This window comes from Halichoeres trimaculatus, unplaced genomic scaffold (genome assembly GCF_033239565.1).
Source record: "Halichoeres trimaculatus isolate MK-OKI-2021-1 unplaced genomic scaffold, fHalTri1.1 fHalTri1_scaffold_15, whole genome shotgun sequence".
In the NCBI taxonomy this organism is placed as follows: domain Eukaryota; kingdom Metazoa; phylum Chordata; class Actinopteri; order Labriformes; family Labridae; genus Halichoeres; species Halichoeres trimaculatus.
The window spans coordinates 4,684,118-4,707,137 of record NW_027437193.1 but is presented as its reverse complement, the minus strand read 5'-3'; the positions used below and the strand labels follow the sequence as shown (position 1 = coordinate 4,707,137).

The following is a 23,020-nucleotide window of genomic DNA, read 5'->3' as shown; positions in this document are numbered from 1 at the left end:
ATAAGACTCACACATCCGAGGGCGTCATGTTTAATTTCTGAAAATAGTTCTCTTTTACAAGTGCTCCCCGTGAACTTCCACCTCGCCGAGCTACTTACGACGATTACAATGAAATTTCAGAAATTGTCTCCGCGCGGTTCCAGATAATCGTCGGACGGGCGCACAAAACAACGCGACCCCTTCCGCTGACCCTCTTCGTGGCGGGGAAATTGCCTCTAATGACATGCTGTTACACAGACACATTAAGCAGATTTCTCTTACAGCTTTGCCAATTGACACATCTCCGCGAAAAAAATCCTCCACATGCAATAAATATCATAACCCACTGTCGCGGAGTGGAGCAGAAATCCATTTTAGCCTTCGGCGATAAGCTTGCATCACTCACTCTCCATCACACCAGAGTACCTTGATGTAATATGACAGCGACACATGATTTTGAATAGAATTCAGAGGATGAAATAACCTGGGATGTAAAGGATGAAATAACCTCATTTGCACAGGATGGAGTGTGTTTAAGGGCTTTGCAGAGCTGGGGGTGCAACACTAAGTACATCTGGGTGCCTTCAAAGTAAAACACGTAATTATCTTGGAGGAAATGAATGTGCATGAATGCATTAACAGAAATTAATAAGACTTCTCCTAAGCTGTCTTTTTTTAACGTCAGGTGCTCCTGGAAAAGGCCGGAAAATCTTTGGGGATTTCTTCAATTAAAGAAGTGACACAGAAGCTCAGACCTGGTTATTATGACGCTAACCCCCACCTTTCCTTTCATCCTCCACGCCAGAAAGCCTCATATTTTCCTGTTGTCACTAATTACGACTCATACATAATCTTTTATGTAAATGTTTCTCGCCGTCTTTGATCTCGCCGTGTGTTTGGGGGGACAGTTGGATCACACACACTTGGGCTGGATGTGTCACTTCACTCAGAAGCCGGGAAGTGATGTGGAAGGAAATCTGATTTGTTGTGGTGTTTGTCGGCGCGTGAGCACCCGGGATGTTTGATCAGGTCATTTCATGTCGGGGTCTGAAACAACGCGGGCGAACCAAACCAGATCTTTCATCTCGATCTTACGGGACAAACAAGCTTAGCCTCAGATGTGAGTGTGTGAAGATGGAGGATAGACGGGATTTGGGCGTGTTTAAGTCACGGGATTAATCTCTGTTAAGCTGGGACGCCATGGCTCCTTTACACAGTTCTTTAACTTAATAAAAAACTGGCTTCATAGAAGAGTTAGTAATTATTCATAATGAGCCTTTAAACAGCCTCGACAACTCTACATTTCACTGACGGATAACGATTGGTGCGAGGAAGAAATGGGGCATCAGTATCAGCGTTGGCCCGGCTGAGAAGCACAACTCATCCTGCACACCATTAACCATTAGTCAAACATAACACCAGAGCAGGCCTCTGTGGTCCCGTCCACGGCACACACACACACACACACACACACACACACACACAGCTGGGGGCATGACAGAGAGACACTGGCTGAACCGTACTCCTCCTACCAGCAGAGCGAGGTCAACCACGACGCTCAGGAAGGAGCCCTCCAGCTGTGGTGGACATAAGGAAGCCAGGAGTGGCTTTCTGCGAGGCAGAGGGGTCGCACAGCCGGCCCTGAGCGAAGCAGAGAGAGCGGCAGACAACCTCTGGCACCAGCCGGCTCACAGGGCCGGGTAACCCATATTTACAAATAAACAAATTAACTCACTCAGCTGTGGACGAGTCTGAGGAGTGAGGATACTTCCTGAGATACGTGTTGAGTGTTTATACCACTCCTTATCTCTGACAGCAGCCCATCTTTGCAGATGTATGAAAGGATGCACCGATATGAAAATTTTGGCAGATAACCGATATTAAACGATATCAATATTGGTAAAAAAAAAAAAAAAAAACAATCTCAACCAGGATGATGTGTTGAGGTCAGAGAGAAAGAATGGCGCGATCGTAATAAAGGATGACCATGGAGAGGATCAAAGGATGGAGCACCCGGGATGAACACAATCAAAAAAAACATTTTGTCTGGTTCTTTTTTTTGGATCAAGAACAGGAAGAGAGACAAAAAAAGAAGAGGGTCTATTCTTCTTAGGTAGTTTTGGTGTTTACACAGTCATAGAAAACAATATGTGTCGGGTCTTGAAAGATGCTCTGAAAAGGGCTGGCAGCTAATGAGTAAATATCAGCCGATACCGATAGTGATACCGATATTGGTACCGATATTCATGCCGATATTCCATGCATCCCTTAATGTATGAATAGAAAACAATTTATTAAGCAAAATCTGTGCTTTAAAACATGTACATTGCTGTTTAATTGCTTATAAATTTCCTCTGGTGGCAGCAGAAGTTTCAAGAAAAGGATAAAACCGACTTAAAACACACAATAAAGTCGCATTAAAGGGAACTAAAATGTGATAAACTTAGAGTAAAGTCATAATATCATGAGAGTTAAGCCGTGTGAAGAAAAGACGAAGGATAAAAAATAAAAACAGTTGCACTACATCACCACACCAGTAGAGGGCTGTAAGACAACAACAAAGGTCTTTCAGTAGAAATCATTACGTGCAACACATCAGTTAGCCTGTTAGCCTGTTAGCATGGCAGATATTCAGCCTGAGCTGGTTTTGATGGTGGTTCATTTCACCGCAGATGGATTTGTTGACACATGACAGAAACAAGCTACAGAGACAGAGCCAATTTATACAACACCATTATTCCAACGCATGTTGATTTAGGATTTTCATTCTATTTATGATTTTAATTTATCTTATTTGACCTTTATTTTACCAGGAAAACTCCTGTAGAGATTTCAAAAATCTCTGTGTAAAGGAATTTTCTCTTGATTACAAGTTCAATCATAGACAAAAATATTTCCAGAAAAAATTGCAAACCAAACTAACAATGAACTACATGGTATTGAAAACATTTAAAAGATTTGGTTGAAACCCATTTGAACATAAAACAATGATTGTTGTTTCAGGATACAAGGCGACCCTGTAAACTGGATCTCCACTGACACGTTCATCTGAAGGTCTCCAGTTTACAGGGTCACACTTTAAACTGGAACACTGGGAGCTGACAGAGACACATTCACCCTGTCAGGCTCAAAGAAGACCAGTGTTCAGGAGGTACTAAACCAAGACCATCACAGCTTGAGGTTAACTTATTTTATTCATTTATTTTTTTAATATTGCAATTTCCAAGATACATAATAATAACAACAATAATTGCGCTTGTCAATTTTCACCAAACAAACAAAAAAAGAAACGAAGAAGAAAAAGAATAGGAAGAAAATTAAACTATAAGTAACTAAATAACTAGATGTCAACCTGATTCAGAAGAAAAGGGAAGAAAACTGTACAGCAGTCTATAGGACTTCAGATGCCACATGTGCCCCAAATCCTGCCTCCTGTAGAGGCAAAGGCGAGACTCACCGAACAAGTGCAGACGCAAATTCACAAACATATACATAACAAAGTGTAATACTCAAGTTGGGGGTCGTTTTACTATGGACAGAGGAAGGGGAAAATAAAAACACTGTCGCTGCTCCAACAATCAGAGATGTGTGAGATGTTTCAGGTCCCACCCCAAAACGTTTCTGGACGTTTGGACAGTAGAGCAGTGTTGCCAACTTAGTGACTTTGTCGCTATTTTTGGCCACTTTCTGGACCCCCAGCGAGAAAAATAGAGAAAAGTGACTAGCGACAAATCTAGCGACTTTTTTGGTTGGAGGCTCCAAGATCACGGGAGAAGAGTTAAAAAATAGCGCTGTTTTCGGTCTTTCCCTGTTCATGCATGACCAGCTGTACACTACGGGCACTAGGACAGCTCAGTTGACAGGTAGGCAGCCACAGGTCCAGAGAGGTCCACAGGTTCAGATTTCTTTAACCCACAGTTTTGTTAGGCAGTCTTACCGGAAAATTCAAAGGTCAAGTTTTTCTAATCAGTGAAAAATAATACAGAAAAGGAACCGTGTAGCCTGGTCCTCGGTTGATCCTCACCTGATTGAGAGCCTTGTCCTGACACAGCAATTCATGAGCTGTGTATCATCCTTCCTTTCAGAATTAAGAAATGAGTCAGGTAAGCGTCATTGAACTTTTTTTTCGGATGTTTCTTTAAATAAAGTCTGAAAGTTTTGCAAGTTAACTGTGAGTACAATAGTGAGCATAAAACTGATGCTGCCACTGCGAGCCAACGGCTTAAAGTGAATGAGTGAAACACAGGATGCTGGGTGCATGTTTCGAGGTTAACTGCGCCAGCTGTGGCATATTTGAAGGCGGCTTGAAACCTGAGTTTTAGACCTAAACTCAATGCAAAAAACTCAATTTACATCCCGAAGTCAAAAAAGGCACATAGTTCCTCAAAAAGACCCTAGTTCCTGGAGAAAGTTCCTGCAGCTGAGGTATTCTCTGATATAGCACTGATTGGACGTCCATATAAAAAAGGGCAAAAGCTACTTTGTAAAAAAGACCTCTGTGATAAAATCTTGCACAAAGAAGCCAAGGTTCAACCAACGCCAAACCTGGACCTTTGAAAGTGAGAGCAAAAGCAAGAGAGATGTGAGAAGTTATCATGAAAAGGAAAAACTCTGCCTGGCAGAAAGCGCGGTCGCAGGGGCTATCTTTGGTCAGCCAGCGGGGAGTTTTCCATTTGCAGGTTTTGATAAGAAGAGCGAAGGTTTCCCCTCCCTCTGCGTGTTCAACAAATGAACATGACGGCTTTAATTCAGCGGCGCGAGGGCCGAGCTCGCTGTCCTCTCCTTCTCCCCCTGCCAGTCTGGTTCCTGCCTCTCTCATTCCCTCACGCCACGGTGTCACCAATTAGCCTGGGCCCAGGTTTCATTAAGGCTGCGGAGCTGCTGCCTGCTGCCTTCTGTCACATCCCTGATAATAAGCCTGAGATGGGTCCGTTACCTGGCACACAGGATCGAGGAGGAAAACACACTCACACACACTCACACACAGGCACAAGAAACCAACACAGCCTGGTGTGACAGCGGCCACCATCAGAGACTCACACACACACACACACACACAATATCAACAGGGCCTATGTGCAAACGCCTACACACGCTTCCATGCAGTCAATCTGTCAACGCTGGAGCGTCTTTTGTTCAGATAATTATAGAAATGATGGCTGAATGATGAAATCTAGACTGATAGGAGGGAGAAAATTAAACGTGTTGATTGCAAACTGAAGTCATGGCAGCTTTTGTTGCACACACAGAGTGATTACACCGGGCGACGAAACACGGGAAGAAGAAGCATACGTGGTAAAAAATCAGCCTTGGATTGATCTGCAGAGTGCAGAAATGTTGATTTGGTGCTGGACGGATTCAAAATGATGGAGACGCTGCAAAAATGTACAAAAGCAAACTTCTGTTGGAGAAAACGATGGTAGTGATGGTGGACACTGGAGCCTAACTGTCAGACAGAAAAAGGACAGAAGAGCAGAAGAAAGATAAACAGGAGAGAGATAGAGCGCGAGCTAAAGGCTAAAAGAGCTAAACTGTTTGTGATAGTGTTCATTGCAACCCACAGTCAGCAGTTATTCTGCAGTGGTCTGTTCAAACTTGAGAGTCTATCAATAAAATGAAGAGTGAGGTTACGTTAGCTCTGATTGGTAGATGGCTGGCAGGACACAACCAGGATTCACCAACGTTACATATTACAGACACGTCTTAGAGCACTGGGCTGCTAGCTGAGCTAAATATAGACAGCGACTGAACTACTGTATAAGCTGGTGCAAAAGAATTGTTGTGTTTCAGACATGCGTTTATCCTGAAACAATGTTTAAGACGACCTAAAATGAAAACTTTTGAAAACCTCCAGCATCCAAATGCTGAATCTGTGACTGTCTTTCAGCAAAATGAGCATCAGTTGCTCCACTTCTGCTCTTAGCATCCACCAATACACCAGATGATCGGCCCAACTCTACTTCAGTGGAGATCTACCAAATGCTGCTTCTGGACAAGACAGTTATAGCGCCAACTACAGGCCTGGCATGCTTACTCTTCTGCGTAAATGTAGATTTTTTTCACTGTGTTTTAGCGTTTTCAGATGAAATGTTGTCGTGTAAACAGAGCCTGACAGTGTTTACTTGTTGTCACATTAGCCTACAGATACACCATAGCACCAGGCTGCCGATAGCGCTACACATAGCCGGCTACTACAATGTTTGCTTGTTTCAAACTAATCCAATCCAACTTTATTTGTTTAGCACTTTAAAAACAGACACTGTTGGTAAAAGTGCTGTACAGAGAAATTAAATAAATATTTAATAAATAAAATGAAATAAAATAAAATACATGGCTAACATGAGACAAAAAAAATACTTAATGTGGAATACAAAAAAAAAATTAAAAATGAAATAAAATATAAAACATAATTAAAATACTATTAAATGGCACGAAAATAGCAATAAAATAAAATTAATAAATAAAAAAAATTGAACCAGGGATTACTGTGTGTTAAAAGTCACGTTTCAAACTGAATCACTACAAAACTTCACAGATAAATTTCTTACTTAGGCATGTTGAATCTAGTGAAAAATTGTCATGAACAAAGAAAGTGTGTTTCAGTCTGATTGTCACTTAATTCCAAAACAAATGCACACCTCGCTAAAAGTCATTTACAACAGTGTGTATGAGACTCCAAACCAGAAAGTGATGAGACAGTCCAATTAAAACACATCCTCTTTGAGCCCCTGTAATAAGATGGAAGTTCATTTCTATGATACATGAGCCGAGTCTGCTGACTTAAACAATCTCACACGATGGATTTCTCTTCAAAAGCTACTAAACGGGCATTGTGGTGGTGTTATTTTTCTCATTTAGAAGAATATTGATTGAAATCAGGGCTCATATGATCAAAAAATAATTCACAACACAACAATAGGACAAGGAATTCAATGCCCAACGCTTTCTTTGTGATTGTTTTCAAAGCCCCGTGTTAAAAACACATTCCTGTCTGCACCAGAAACCGATAAAAGTTTCATACCTAGCTCTAATTATGTTCCAACTTTCCCTCCGCTGCTTCGAAGTCCAGTCACACACCATCCAAGTGTAAACTCAACTAACTTTCGTCTGCTCTGTCATCCCGCCGCAGCGCCGCAGCGGTGCAGCTCTGACAGTTTGGAGGAAGCACAGCTGGGGTGATGAGGGGGTAAGGTTCTCCCCAGAGAAAGGAGCCTGGTGGGTTGAAGGGGGGAGATTTTCAGACACACACAGGTGCTGTTGAATATTAGTCTCGCGGCAAGAAGCCTGGGCTCATGGGAGTGAATTATTCATCCTCTGAACCTCGCCTGTGTGCCTCTGCCTCACCGGGCGACTGCAGTCCTGATCTGTGATGTGTGATGCTGCTGCTGCAAACTTCCCCACGACCTGGTGAGGCCGTGGAGCGAAAGATGAGGCGTGCTGGCCTGGCTGAAGGAGGAAAGGTTTAAAAATTGCTCACGTTCATGCTCAATTAAAGTGTTTGCTTTAAAGAAATTACAGTAAGTGACTTTAGGTTCATTAGCATCAGTCTCAAACTAAGCAAAGGCAGGATCTAAAACTCAATTTTGACTGAAAAATCATTTAAATTAGTCACACACTTACAAGAACATGACATATTTTAAAAATATGATTTGAAACTAACGTTATTTCTCTTTCAGCTCTGTTTTAGCTTCAACAAGCCGCGCACAGCGGAGGCTGAAACACAGACAACAATGGCTGCTGTCAGAGGGAACACAAGAGATTTGTTAAATTACTACTTATGAACCTCTAATTGACAAAATAAATGAGAAATGTGAGACATATTGATTTTGTAATTGCTGTTAAAAGGTCAGCCTGTTTTGAATGTGCTGGGAATGAGAAAAATCTGACAAGAAACTCCACGGTTTGACAAATCCAGCCAGCTGGTCTGAAATAAAGCTTCCAGATAATTCTCACAATGAGAAACCAGTTATTCTTAAGATTTTAAAGGCTCTGTGAGAAACACACATTTGCTATTGATTACAGTGACACCTGTGGCCAGAATTGGAAGTGTTTTTCAGGGATGAGACACCGTTTCCGGCAGTATAGACGTGACTCTTGTCAAGGTGTGCTTTTGGATCTTCTTTTTTACTCTACTTTTCTCTGTTAAAGACTTTTAGCACTCCTAAGCCTTGTTTTCACCAAGTAGCCGGTTTAGATCAGCACGGTTTGGTACGGGCTAGATCAATTAAGCCTGATCCTGTTTGCGTTTCCACAACTAACCGTGCCCCCTTCATAGTAGACGATGTGTAAGCTAGATGCTGATAGCATGACAACAGTGTCCAATGCTGATAAATCCAACAAAGAAGAAAAACGAAACACTGTAAACAAAGGGCAACAATGCAACGATGGAACAATTTGCTGTCCTTGTGATCGGCATGTGGCTCTTTGTTACAAAGAGAAGGTTGTGTGGGGAGAAATACGGCAGCTGCTGTTGCACGGTAAGTGACGATTCTTTCGACCAATCAATGGTCTGCCGTGTTGTAGCTCCACCTTCTGGGATTGGATTAGTTTAGTCTGGCACCCGTACAAATGGGTCCTAAAAAGTGAAACGGTTTGTCCCGCTTATTTGGGGACCTGTCCTGGGTATAGTCAGTGGAAATGCCACAAAATACCGTACCAAGACCAACTGAACTGAACTCACACAGCAAATTCTCCCAGCTGCAGTCAGAGCAGGTAGGAAGGACCCTTCACCAAGTTTAGCTAACTTAGCTACGCTGTCGCTTTATCAAGTAAGTTTTTAGACTCCTCTTTTTCAAAAAAAGGGACAAATCTCGTGACTTTCTGGCGTTTGGAGACTGACCTGAAACTAGGTATCGTCTCACTCTTACAAACAAGCAGCAGATGCAGCTATGGGCTCCTCCCTCGTTCCAAACCACTCACAGGCGGACGAGTTTTTAGTCACTTTGTGTTTCTCCTACAGTGTCCATGATGATTACATACACCTAAGTCAGCAACACTATCAACCAGTGTTCATCTACCAACTCTAGCCTCACCAATCGGAGCTATCGTAACCTCACTCTTCATTTTATTGATAGACTCTCAAGTTAGCACAAACAGTTTAACCCGTGTTTTAGCCTTTAGCTCGTGCTCTATCACTCTCCTGTTTAGCTTTCTTCTGCTCTGACCTCCTTTTTCTTTTTAACAATCCAGCTCCAGTTTCTACCATTACAACAAAATTAATCCAAGATTTTTCTTCTTTCTAAGAGAAAGGACAGATCTTGCTTCTCACAACTAAAACTTTATCAGCTTGTTATAGTATTATCAAAAAAGGCATTCAGAAATGACTAATTTTAGCATTGATAGTCTCATTTTGAATTGTGGGTAATACTCAGGCAAGTATATAAAAGTGAGACTGTCTCGAGTTACTTCTAAAGTTCTCACAGGGCCTTTAACATTTGGTAAAACTGTTTTTAAAAAAGTAAAACCAAAGAAATGCAGGCTTAAATCAAGCTTTTCCTCATCCCAGCCCCCTTTTCATGAACGTCTCCACCGCCTCCCCTCAGCTGGGACCTTCTTATGAATAATGCCCCATTTAGAGGTCTGGGACTGGCAGCAGGGAAATCCTGCGTTAGCCCTGGGACTTGTTTGAAGACTTAGTAGGACAAGGAAAAAGACATGTTTGCATTTCAGCTCAACCAGCTTCAGGAGTTGATAACGGTATTCACAACATTCACAAACTAATTCTGTGGCGTGCGTTTTCCACAAAAAGGGCTGGACTTGAATGGTTTGTGAGAAGCGTGTTGAGTTAATTCTGTGTTATCCTGTTTAAGTGGAGTGCTATTTATCATGATATGAAGCTCAGGCAGTTGGACTGATGATAACGCTGCTGAAAAGCAAAGTGACGCTCCAGGCTTTCCACTTTAATTACTCCCTCCGCCCTGATACCAACACCAATACGTCTCAGAGACGTCCCATTCAACTGAATCCATCCTCCCGGCCGGCAGCGCGCTATCATTACAATCAACTTGTCAGGTTTTCACTTCTTTGTTTATTCAGATGTGTATTATTCCAAAAACATGTGTTTTCAACTTTGTTTCCGTTTGCCGTGCCGAGCTGCACCCACACTCCTAATGACTCCTGTGCCCTGTAATTTCTTAAGCGAGCCAAACTCTGATTACAGGGTGGGAGTCGGGCTTCAAGGCAAGCGTCATCTTTTCCAGTTATTGTTTTGTGTTTGCCGCGTCTTTAACGCGGACCCTGCAGCTGTGCGTCTCCATGGCCGTGTCAATGAAGCAGTGTTTAACACCAAAAGTGATTTACTACATCAGTTTGCCGCGGTGCAGCCCGTGGCTACTGATTTTCAATGTGTTGTTTGCTCAGGCGCGCATGGAAAATAAACAAGGGACGTGTAAAAAAAACTGAGCTGACGTGGCTGGAGTGATGGAGCTGGAGAGTGGACAGTCCAGCAGTTAGCCAAGTGGTCCCCAGAAGAGCTATTAGTGCACTTCATGTCAGATCGCAGTGAGTTAACAGACTGTCACAGGGACGAGTGGGAAAATAACTGGAGCTGAGATTCAAACTAAAACAGTGATTGATGCTGAAGGAAATCATTACATCAGGCGTGGCCGGAGTCAAAAAAATCATGCTCTACTTATGTTTTCATTGAAGTTTTCTGTCAAGTGCATGGAAAAAAACTTAAATATATCTAGAAACGACTCACTAAACTGCATCTGTACTGTGCAAAGGCTGCTTGTTTAAAGCTAAAGCTCTGTGCATTCTGAAGAAACTCAACAGCTGACGTCTTCAAATGAATGAATTTATCATAATGTGAAAATTAGGGGTGGGAGAAAAAAATCTGTGTATCGAAGTATTGTGATTTTTTGTTTTACGATTTTAAATCGTGGTTTTACAGTTAAAAAAACTGTACTTCTTTTTAAAAAAATCTAAATCCGTAATTTTAGCCTTTGTTTATAAACTAGGTTGGAAAAAAGTTGAGATGTCAGATCCCCTGACTAAATCCTAGAAACTGACTCATATGTCATTAGCACTTTTTGGGAAATGTGGATCTTGGTGTAGTCTGTAGACATCATCATCGTCATCTAACTTTTTCACATGGTGAGGTGTTGAAAAAGTACAATAAAAGTTTAAAAAATTGGAAATATCGAAGAATCACAATGCAAATTGAATCAGCACCCCAAAAATCATGATAAATGACTCGAATCAGGAGAAAAACATACCAGACCAGACCAAGCAACAACCTCCGGTCTAAGTATATGAGACAATGCTGAAGTGCTAAAATCTGCTGTTTCTCAAGTGTCCACTAGAGGCTGGTTCTGGAAGTACAGGAGGTCACATACACACCAAGCCAAAAACGCTGTTTTCAAAGCAGAAATTAACCTTTTTATAGCCTGGTTCAAAAAATGTCTCCTGTCTGAGTCACTAATTTTACCACCGACACACACCATGCAGGTTGTGAAAACTCGGCCCAAAGAGGATATTAAGATTGCAACCTCGCCCAATCAGAGGCACAGCCCAGCTCAAGTGACCAATAGGCGCCCTATGGCTGTACGCTAAGTCCTGCTACTATCAATATGGCCACCATAGCCGATCTGCTTCATTTTCCGTTTCAGAAACAGACAAGTGACATCAGGGAGACTGCGTCCATGCTTTATAGTCTATGGACCAGAGGAAAACTTAAACGAGTCGACAGCGAGCAGCTGGTGAACGCAAAATCATTCATTCATTCATTTTCCTGAACTGCTTATCCTGTTCAGGGTCACGGGTAGTAGCAAAATCCCTTTTCTTAAAGTGAAAGTTGTTTTCTACATTAACACAGTGTTACAGGAAATACAAACGTTTTTATTTTCTCGCTTTTTTTCACAAATCGTTTCCATTATGTGTCTTTTCATTGTTTCAATAAAAAAAACATTATTTGGTCATCTGTAGATGTTCATTTCAGTTACTTGTTTCAAAATTATAATTATATATATTTATACATATAAATATTTACAGAATTAACTGAGTTGAGTGGGATAATTGTGTATTAACTAAAATCAACATAAAAGGTTCAATTAATCATGTTTTTTTATGGGGGGCTAAAGGAGTTGTTTGCAGGTCATATCATGTTGGTTACATGACTTTTTAAGACCAATAACTCACCAACATGATAAATAGTTTCTTTAAAAAAAAACTGTTCGAAAAAATTAAAAAAAAAAAAAATAAAGTTTTTTCCCCCTTGAGGATTATCAATCCATTAACATATTAAAAAAAAAATTAAAAAGAATCTCCTGCATTGAAATAATGAATTTGTACAAAAAAAAATTAAAAAACAAAGTGTGCAATTTATCAAATGAGGTACAAAATTAGCATCATAAGCAAAATCATACTGCAAAATTTTTTGTGGCTTTGTTCAAAAAAGGTTAATAAACACCTCAGTTACAGAAAAGAAGGATTTTTTTGTCTGTTTTTTGATGAGTCAGGCTTTTAAGGGTTAAAAAAATCCTGATCCTGATCCTGCCATTAAAACATCCTGACATATTCTTTTCATATCGCCCCCTGGTGGAGAAGCAGAGTTTGCTGATATTTGTAACATGCATGCATGTAACACTACAGGAAACTGACCACATATTGTCTGGTATAAAGAGACACCTGAGGGACAGGTGAGCTTTGATTTCATTAGTCTGTGATGAAAGAAATGGTTAACAGATAGAGCGTTCATTTGTTACTTTCACATCCATTGATTAGCTAGATCATTAATGGTTTTAAAGGGGACGCCGCTGAATTTCATCCACATTTTCCAACAATTTTCCCTTTCCTTCTTCTGCTTTTGGAGCTACAAACACCTCCTCCAGCTCCTCCAGCTCCTGCAGCTCCGTAGTGACCACCCTGCACGGTGCAGAGCGTGCAGTAATGCCATTAAACCTCCCCCAGGGGAATCAGTCACGCGGAGGCTTGAGCTTCCGGGGCCAACGCGGAGAAGCGAGCGATTTGAAAGGGAGCCAAAGCCCAGCCTGAGGAGGTCAGAGGGCTGTTTACAGAACAACAGTCTCTTATCGGCTGTACGCTTCCCCGAGGAGTCTCCACCGCAAACAGATAACAGCCTCCAAATAGGCGCCGGAGTGTGACCGATGGGAGTATAATCAGGTACATTCTGCTTTGGGAGAAAGAAGTGGAGGATAAGGGGTGGATGATAGTGTACTCAGCTGTTAGTGGGGTGATCATAAGCTGCAGGGAGACAAGAAGAAGCTGCTGCTGCTGCTCGACCCTCTGGAAAGAGCTATAAAACATGCATGTGATTGCTAATGCTGTTTTTTTCACGTCCTGATAACTATTACTCAACTGCAGCAGCGAGGCCTAATTTGTTCTAAGGGATGGCTTCATTATTGAACAGTTAAATGGTCAATAGGTTCAACCGAAGCAGCTTTTAGCACAAGGGCAAATAAAGCCAATGCAAATAAGCGGCGCTCAAACGAGGCCTAATGCATTAATGACTGCATGACGTGCGCTAATGTGACGGCAACAGATCCAGACTGACAGTAATGGAGAATTTTGCCCCCGGTTATACTCGTAAGGCCGGGATGAGGAGAGGAGGAGGCTGAGGAGGGATGTACACCTGCCTACAGCTCCAGTCTTGACAGAAGCCTAATAAATAACAGGAGACAAGGTGAAACAGCAGCAGCAGCCCCCCCTCCTCCACCTATGCTACCACCGCCTGTGTTAGGAGCATCAACCTACGCAGACAGCTTTTTGGCACGAAACAGAGTCTCCTCCAAGTTTGCCTGTGCTCTCGTCCCGTGAAGGAGCGAACTTGACTTATTCATAAAATTACAGGAGAAACTTTGCACCCTCCTGACTCCGGCGTCAAAGCAGCGGCGGGAGTTTTATTTGACAGACACGAAATTAAGCTTCACGCTTCAGGTCGAGGATAAAAGCTCGCCTGAACCAAATATCAAAGCGAGCGCTATCAGAATCAATTTCAGTGCACATAATAAACCTCGGGGTTGAACAGAACGACAATGCTGTGTAAAGTACAGCTGATTGAGCCGCAGGTTTTAAAGACAAGTCAAGATTGTGCCAGGATTGGGGTCAATTCAATCTAAACCACGGCTGTGAATGCCATTCATCGGTCGGCGGCGTAGATCTCAAGGCAGCAGCAGAGAGCTTGTGCAAAACAAAGACGATAACTTGTGAATTTTTTTGTTTTAACCATCTGTCAGAAAACCTGAAGACTCCCCAAATTTTCCACAGGATTCACGGGGAGGTCTTAAGAAATTTTTCACTATCATAATCACACCTTTCACTTTTTTTCACAAGTCCACACTCAACAAATAGGGAGATTAAAGCCAGTAAGAACAACAATGACCGCAGTTTTAGATAAAAACATTGTTCTTTGGACACTCAGGGGTTAAAACGCATATATCACATACATATCTTCTCCTCCTCCTGTCTACTTAAATAAATCAATCTACACTAAGAGATGACTGAAATCCTTTGAGGAGAGGTTAATTGACAGGTTAAAAACTAATATAATGATAAGTCTGGAAGATATCAAAAAATAAAAGACAAGATGAAGACAAAATGAAACTAAAGCAGTTAAATTAAGAATATGTCATCGAAATGTTAAAATTATGGGAAGAAAATGTTTAAGGTAATTGATCTGATCTATGGCTAAGTCCCGCCCTCAAACATGATGAGCCAATCACAGTGCGTATAGCCATTCCCATACACTCAGACATTCTCCACCCATACATCCATTGAAATGTGTTGCAGATAGTCTTTTTTCGTTTAGTTATTAGAGGTTTTTCTGGGATTTTGAGTTTAAAAATGGTCAAAAGGTGTTGATAGGATAAAAAGAACTCCAACACAAGGTATCCTGAGAGCTGTATTTACCATTTCCTAAGACGCATCTCAACCGAGAAAAGCGTCTTCTTTGGATAAAGTTGTGGGATAGACCTCAACATCAACTCAACGTGACTAAAATAAAGAAAGATGTCTACAACTATTCTAAGGTAAGAGGACATCGTATTAGAGGCAACATATTGTCACTTTGCTGGAGAGAAATATAAAGTAATCTTTAACATCTCTAACGTTAGCTAAAGTTAGCCTAATGTTAGCTTCTAGCTGTGTTGTTAATCATGGCTCTTTGTCGTTGAGAGTTCATTGGCCTGTTTTGTTCTAGTTTTTGTTCTTTGGTGATCGTACATCATTGTTAGCTGTTGTCCAAAGGGCTTTAGCAAAGCTAACATTAGCTTCTGGCGCTTAAGCCACGTTTCCACCAAGCAGTCCTGTTCGGTTCAGTACGATTTGGCACGGTTTGATACAGTTAAGCCTGATCCCATTTGCGTTTCCACAGCAAAACTGATGCCAAAAGCCGCAACTGTTAAACAATAGCGTGACGCCGTAGCAGCCTGACACAGTCTAATAAATCCAACAAAGAAGAAAAACGTGACACAGTAAACAAAGAGCAACGATGGAAGACATGCAGCATTTCGTCCTCTCTGTGATTGGCATGTAGCTCTTTGATACGAAATGCAAAGTGCAGGAGAAATTCAGCCGCTGTCGGGGTAAGTGACGATTCTTTTGACCAATCAGCGGTCTGCAGTGTTGTAGCTCCACCTTCCGAGAGCTGATCGGTTCAGTCTGGCACCCATACAGAAGGGTCCCAAAAAGTGGGACGGCTTGTCTCGGTTATTTGGGGATCTGTCCCGGGATAAGTCCGCACCGTACCAAACCGAACTGAACGGAACTGGTCTGCTTGGTGGAAATGTGGCTTTAGCTTCATTAGCTTAACTTTAATAGCCGAGATAACAAAGGTTGTCAAACATTGGGCTGAATGATTCAGTGTAAATACTGAAGCACTCTTGGTAAATATTTTTCTCATATTCTGAGCCAAAAAATATAATTTTAGTGACATTTTGATGCACCAAAATTTCCAGCACCTGTCAATGCATGTTATTTTTTGTCTGAGTTAGTGGAGGGGGGCGCGGCTTAGCCATAAGTCAATTTGATTGCAACATTCACTCACTTATAAGCTATAAGCTATATAAGCTATAAGCTTCTATGAGTTAAATACTGCAGTTCATTGAGCCTCCACTAGGTGCTGGCTTTCAAAGTATTACAAACCGCATTCACACCAAATCAAAAGAGTTGATCTTGACATTAAAAATTAATTTTGTTTATGAAGGGTGGGAGAAAAAAATTGTATCATAGTATCCAATTTGTTTTTGGTTAACAACTTTAAATCTTTATTTTTTGTTCAGAAATCAATTTTCTTCTCTTATTTAAGTCCTTCATTTCAGTCTTTGTTTATAAGTTAGGTTGGGTTTACATGTGATGTGCCTTTTTGGGTAAAATATGGCTCCTGATATTGTCTGTATACATCATCATTCAACTTTTTCACATGGTCTAGTGTAAAATAAGCAAAGTAAAAATCTCAAAAATTGGACATATCAGAGAATGGCAATTTAAGTTGAATTGGCACCCTAAAAATGGTAAAAGTCTGGTACAAAAAATGATTTCAGGTTGGCTCAAGGACACTCTGGCATGTAAACAACAGGAACTGGGATTGAACCTACAACCTTACAATTGAGAGACTACCGACTAACACTAAGCCATCGCCTCTAAATGAGTCTTTACATCAAACTGTTAAATCTGAGTAAAGTTCTAAACCCGAGCCCGTCTGAACAATCTGAAATAATTTGGTACCTCTGAGCCTTTTCCCTGTCATGACGTTAACTAGCTTAAAAATCAATCGAGGAGGCCGACTGTAAAGTCCCAATTTAGGCATCTTCCCCTGCTCCTCCCCCGTTCCTCCTCCTCCTCGTCACCATTAACAGCGATTGAGACCCTTGGAGCATTAATTAGTGAAATTCTTCCTCATCTCTTCAAGCCACCTACAAGGAATGCAAACTTCTGTAAACATGATCCGCTGCATAGTAAGTTGTTTTTCTGCTGTTGTTATTTTTTTTTCTTTTTTAGACATGGTGATGAGATCACAGAATTGTTGGAGCATGCCTCACACACACCAATACACACACACACACACTCTGTCTCTCACTCTCTTCATTAGGCAGCCCCTGTGCCGGCCCGTGTGCGATTCATTAGCTTTTATCCTCTTCATTTGAAGAAGGAGCTGTGTATAATTAGAGCGGCTCTGTTTGTCCAGCATCCTTCACACAGTCACATCTCAAGGCCAATTATCATTCCGCCGCAGAGCGCGCAGATAACGTAGCCACATCAGCCGCCTGGAGAATGAGCTTCAAACTATTACTGCCTCTCAAGAATGTAAATAAAATCACTTGCAAATCAACAGCTAATGATTGAATGTGGAGTGGCACTCCAGGGATATGAAGATGATGAACCATGTTGGCGGACTCCATGTTCCACGACTTTAACTCACTTCCTCTGTCTTGAAAGTGTCTCTGATGGGCTAACACTTAGCTAATTTCCAGATAAAGCAGAACAGACATGTTTGGACTGGACATAAAGATGGACGACAGATCTATACCTCCTAATCTGGAAAAGTGATGCCAAAATAAGCCTTGAAACTGGCTTTGTGACATCACACTGGTGTTGAAATTATAATGATGTCCTACTCTTTAAAGCTAGCTCATACAAACATTTAAAGAGGATGTATTCTGCTTCTCAAAGCTGGATGTTCAGACTGAGCATGTGCAGATTTTCAGACCTCTTTATATTCAAAAGAAAACTGATCAAAATTTTCTCTTCAAGAAATAGAGTGATATTTCAACAAGATCTCCTGGGACTGAAATAATGAGGTCATCACATAAGGATTTGCTAATTAGTTCAGGTCTTGTTGAAGGGACAGGCCTCAAACACCAAGGTCTGCCCAAAACGGCTGGCCAATCAGAGGGGGAGGGGTTTTGTGAGTGGGGAGCCTCGATCAAAGGGTTTCAGACAGTATCCAAAATAAGGGTTTCCTAAAACCCCAGAAAGTAAAAATGTATTCATCTATTTATTTATTTTTTGCTTTTATTCTGTAAATAATGTAAAGCCATAACAGGAGACCATAGGGACAGAATAAAGGCTTAAAAAAAAAAAAAAAAAAAAAACGATACCCCCTCTGTAACTTAAAAAAGCAGATTCTTTTATAAAATTTCATTGGCTTTGAGACATACTTTAGATTTTTCTTACCTTGCATGATGTTCTTCCTAAATCTTAGCAACAAATACCTACTTTAAACCTCATTTTGATAATGATAAGCACTATGACATAAATCTACATGATGACAACTTACGGAATAAAATTAAATAAAAATTGTACAATAAAAATGATATAAATAAAAAATATTTTAATAATAAAATAAAATTAAAATAAAATAATAGTAATAGTAATAATTGTAGTTATAATAATAATACAAATAAATAATATAAATTATTAATATAATAATAATAATAATAATAATAATAATAATAATAATAATAATAATAATTATTATTATTATTATTATTATTATTATTATTATTATTATTATAACAATAATTATAATAACAATAATAACAATTATCATAATAACAGAAAAGGAGGAGTTGATATTTTGGCTCCACCTTAAGGGGGCTGCCATGTCGTCCATCTCTGCAGTTAGAACAGTCTGATGCTTGTTACTTAAACACTCTGAGTCATTGTTTCATTTCGAAGCCCTTTCAGCTTTAATTAAAGCTTTCTACCTCAAACTCAGCTCCAATTTCACACCCATGTTTGCTAGAAAGAGCAGCTTTCTCACTTAAAGTCTTCCCAAGTGTGGAGAGAAAATGATTGTAAACATATGGTGAAAGTTCCCAAAGAGCTTTTTACGGCTGGCTAAGGAATGTTCCGGACCGGCCAGGTCAGTCATCTGACTCTCTCCGGCTGCCAAATTATCATGTGTTTCAGACCTGAAGACCAGCTGAAGGTTAGGAAGTGTCAGCTGATGTATGAGAGGAGTCAAATCCTGAAAGGTTGAACCCAGAGTCACTTTAAGACAGAAAAAGAAAAAACTTACACTTCATATAAACTCAAGTCATCTTTAGACATCTCTTTTTGCAGTCTGATGTATTTCACTGCAAAAACATGAAACCCAAACAAGTGTTTATGTCTCATATCTAATAAAAAAATGTTTTACTAGAATAAATGTCAGCGTCATTCACCTAACGAGATCAAAAAGCGTCATATTTCAAGATTTTATAAGACTTATTTAAAGTTGACAGAAGTTTTTCAAAATGTAATGTCATGTCATGTGGTTCGTCTTGAGTCTAGAGATACATTTTTACCAAAGATAAGTTATCAAAACTTATTCAAAGTTTAGTTTTTGCAGTGTTGTGTTCTTTTTTAATGTTTTCTGATAACTTTTTTATTATGATTAAAGTATGAAAAACTTTCTGTATCAGTGGGCGGGAGGTTGAGTTTGTTTTGGTTTGATTGACAGCAGCTGGTCTGCCGCCAACAGACGAAGTAAACAAAGTTGCTCTGTGGCTCTAAGTTTTGGCAGACAGGGTTGATTTAAGCGAGGTATTAAAGAAAGAAGAACACATCAATGTCTAAGACGAGCAGTCTGATTTTTCCAGAAACACTTTCAGGTCGGCGAGCACGCTGCAGACTTGTTTTCCTGTGTTCATTTGGTCACAGGTCCCACCAGGACATCTCAGTACGTTAGATAATCTGGAGACAGGAAACGTTGTTCTGTGGATTGTTCAGGCTCTGTGGTCCTTGTGCTGCCGGCTGCTGCCTGGCTAAGTGTGACCGTCTGCTGTGTCAGATATTACGCTCTGTAACTGTAAAGTTGGTACTCCACTGAATTAATTCACAACCTGTTGACAGCGTCATTTAAGGAAAAGTTTCATTTGTTTTCAAGAGGAGAACAAAGACGTCATGATTAACAGAGCAGCCTGAGACTCGAGACTCGTAACCCCGACTGTCCCTCATGGAGGTTAAGCTTTGGCTTTAGCAATGGGCAAATCTAAAAAGCTGACATTAGAACAATACAACAGCCAAACATCCATTATGTTGTCAGACAATGAACCAGAGTCCCTTCAGTCTAGTTTCCCCAATCCCTCAGTAAGAAAAGTAGCTTTTGGCTGTCTTAGAAGTCACTGAGAAAAAGAAACAAAAAGAGATTATAAATTTTTAGGCTCAAAATACCAACCCTCCTTCCTGATCCAGGCTTGGGACACCGAAAAGTGACCCCAAAGAGACAAGCACATGCCTAATTCATTTGCATTACGATGATACATAGTTTGCTGTCAGGGTCTTCAAACTCCAGAAAAAGTCGCAAGATTTGCCGCTTTTTTGTAAAAGCATCACTAGAGGAATCTGAAAACATGTAAAATATAGACACAAATGGAAGCACTGCTTCAGTCTGAGCTGCTGTCTCTTCTACTTCTTCTTTTCTACTCCTACACTACAAAAACCAGAAATCTTATTGAGTGTTTTTGACTCATTTTAAGTAAAAGTAGTCTTCTTACACTTGATATGAGCCACTTTTAACTGACCAGTTGATAACAATGTTATGTTTCAAGTTATTTAGAGACAAAAATTAGGGTCTGAATTGGTTTTTAACAAGTTAAAAAAAAATCAAAAATCTGCCAATGGAACAAGAAAATGTGCTTGAAAATTTGGTTGAAACTTGAATAATGTCTTAATACAGGGGGGGCCAACCTGTGGCTCACGAGCCTCATGTGGCTCTTTGCCTTTCGGTGTGCGGCTCTTCAATCCATTAATAAAAAAATATAGATAGTAATGTGTAGTTGTGTGCTGATCAATATAAAATATTGATATACTGATGCCAACATTGGGTTCAGTGTTGATCAATGTTTGGGTGTATACGTTGATACTTAAGTTTCAGTTTCTCTTCTCTAGTAGGAATTTAAACACCCTTACAAACAAAATAAATCTCGCTTTGAAAATTGGAAATGTATTGATTTTCATTTTATGTCGTTTCGTTTTTGTTTGAGAGGAAGTGTGTTTGTAAGACCCCCGTGCGTGTCGTGGCTCTCCGTGGTACCACAGTACTTTATGTGGCTCTTGGTCTGAGACTGGTTGGCCACCCCTGTCTTAATATAAATAACTTTTCTCTTGTTCTATTGGCAGATTCTTTTTTTGTTTTTTACTTGTTACCAGAAATTCAGACCTAATTTTTGTCTTTAAATGACTTGAAATAAGACATTTTTCTGGACTGGTCAGGTGACTGGAGCTCACACTAAGTTTAAAAGAGACATCTTCTATTGAAAATAAGACAAAAACTTGATAAGATTTCATTTTTTTGCAGTGTTCAAGTCAGGGTGACTCGTGATTCTTCAAATATTCGAAAAAATGTTTAACAATGACAAATAGAGCCCTTTACAGCCTGCATCATCACAAATGAGTGATCAGCAGGATCACAACTGTTACAAAGCAACCGGTGTTTTGGAGTAAAGAGTGACCTTACCAACTGGAGACCTTCAGCTGAACGTATCATTGATTACCGGCTGACAGTCAGCAATTAACAGGGTCACAGCTAACTCCGAAACACCAGAGGCGTCTGTAGCTGTTAAATGTGTTTCTGTATCAACTTCACTTGAACACATTTGACTGTAAATAAGTCAAATGAACTGATCAAACTCTGAATCCAGTTTTATTTTGTGGAGTTCATGCAAAAGGTGGTTTGTAGCCAAGGTTATAAGAAAATCATAAGAGGAAGTTTAAATAATGATTAACAGAAGCAGATTTCACACTCGCAGTAAAAAGTACAGTATTTTATGAAACTTTTGACTATGATAATTATCAATCCTAAAATACTGACTCATTTTTATTCTGGTAGATTTGGAGCAGTTTTGTGGCACCAGGGGCAGACTCAGCGGTCTGTGTGCTCCAGGGGCGGTGTCATGGGTGGGCCCAACAGTCCAAGGCCCACCTCAAACTTTTCTTTGAAAATTTATTTTTTCTCTATTTTTTTTCAAAATCTGTTTTAAAGTGAAAAATTTTATTTTTTGTAACTTTTCCCTCATTGTGTTATTGTTGGATGCCTAGTCTTTACAAAACAAGCCAAGTTTGGCAATTTTTAGCCTGTTGGTTAAAAAGTTATGACTCATCCAGCCTCATGTTGTGCTGGTAGGACTAGGGAATGATTTTGACTGCAGATTTTTGTTTTTTATTTAATTGTGGTTCATGTTGCTGCTCTTACAGCCTGTAACACATGGAAAGTTGAGGCGGCGCAGCCCATTGGTGGATTAGAGCCAATACCACTGAGAGCCATTTGTGCCTGATGCACTGAAATTTTATCAAATATTAAAGGATTAAAGCAACAAAATCTACTTTGAAACACATATAGTGACAGTAATATATTTTAATTTTTTTAGTGATGGTTATTTCCTGACTTTTGCAATTCAAGGCTCGCCCAAAATTACAATCCTGGCTCTGTCCCTGGAGTGCTTCTCTTTGGTTTTGATGGGCTTAAATGAAACTGAGAAACACCATTCAGAAACGACTGATTTTGGCGCTGATAACCTCATTTAAAACCTGGAGTATTTTTGCGAGGGTCCACCTCGATGTGAAAAGTGAAAAACAGTGACAGTGTGAAGTAAATGAGATCGCCTGTGTCCTCGATCGTTGTTGAAAGCACAAGAATCGCATGAATAATTGTCCCTCATTTGGCTCTAACTGCTGTAAGTGGCCCGGACACCGAACAGACCAGCTATTATCCCACTCACACTGTGACACCGTGTGTCTGTAATAAAGTTTACAGGACGCGTTCCCACCATCCCCGTCATGTAAAGACTGAGGAGTCCTAATTCTCATCTTCCTCGTGAGTTATTCTGTGATGAAGCGTTGTTTACTCTTCCCTGGCGTGTCGGCTTTTCCTCCACACGCCCTATCGATCACTATCACTGACTTCCTACATTTCCAAGAATGCCTGGTGGCGACTTGCAGGGAGCAGATGCTGGCTTTTCCCCGGGACACAGAGCTGAATAATGTGTCAAGCTGTGTGCCCTTTACTCTACATGCAACATGTTTGGTTTTTCTGGTATAATGAATCCGACCAGGGAGGCGAAATGCTGGATAATTTTGATCAAGCTGGTTTTGATCTTCA

The 23,020-nt window shown here is 40.5% G+C and overlaps 1 protein-coding gene across 6 annotated transcripts in view; it reads right to left on the bottom strand.

Annotated features, from left to right (window-relative positions):
* The window catches only part of LOC141803899 (receptor-type tyrosine-protein phosphatase mu), a 251,406-nt gene that overhangs the window by 222,978 nt on the left and 5,408 nt on the right, over nucleotides 1–23,020 (bottom strand). The window lies entirely within an intron of this gene.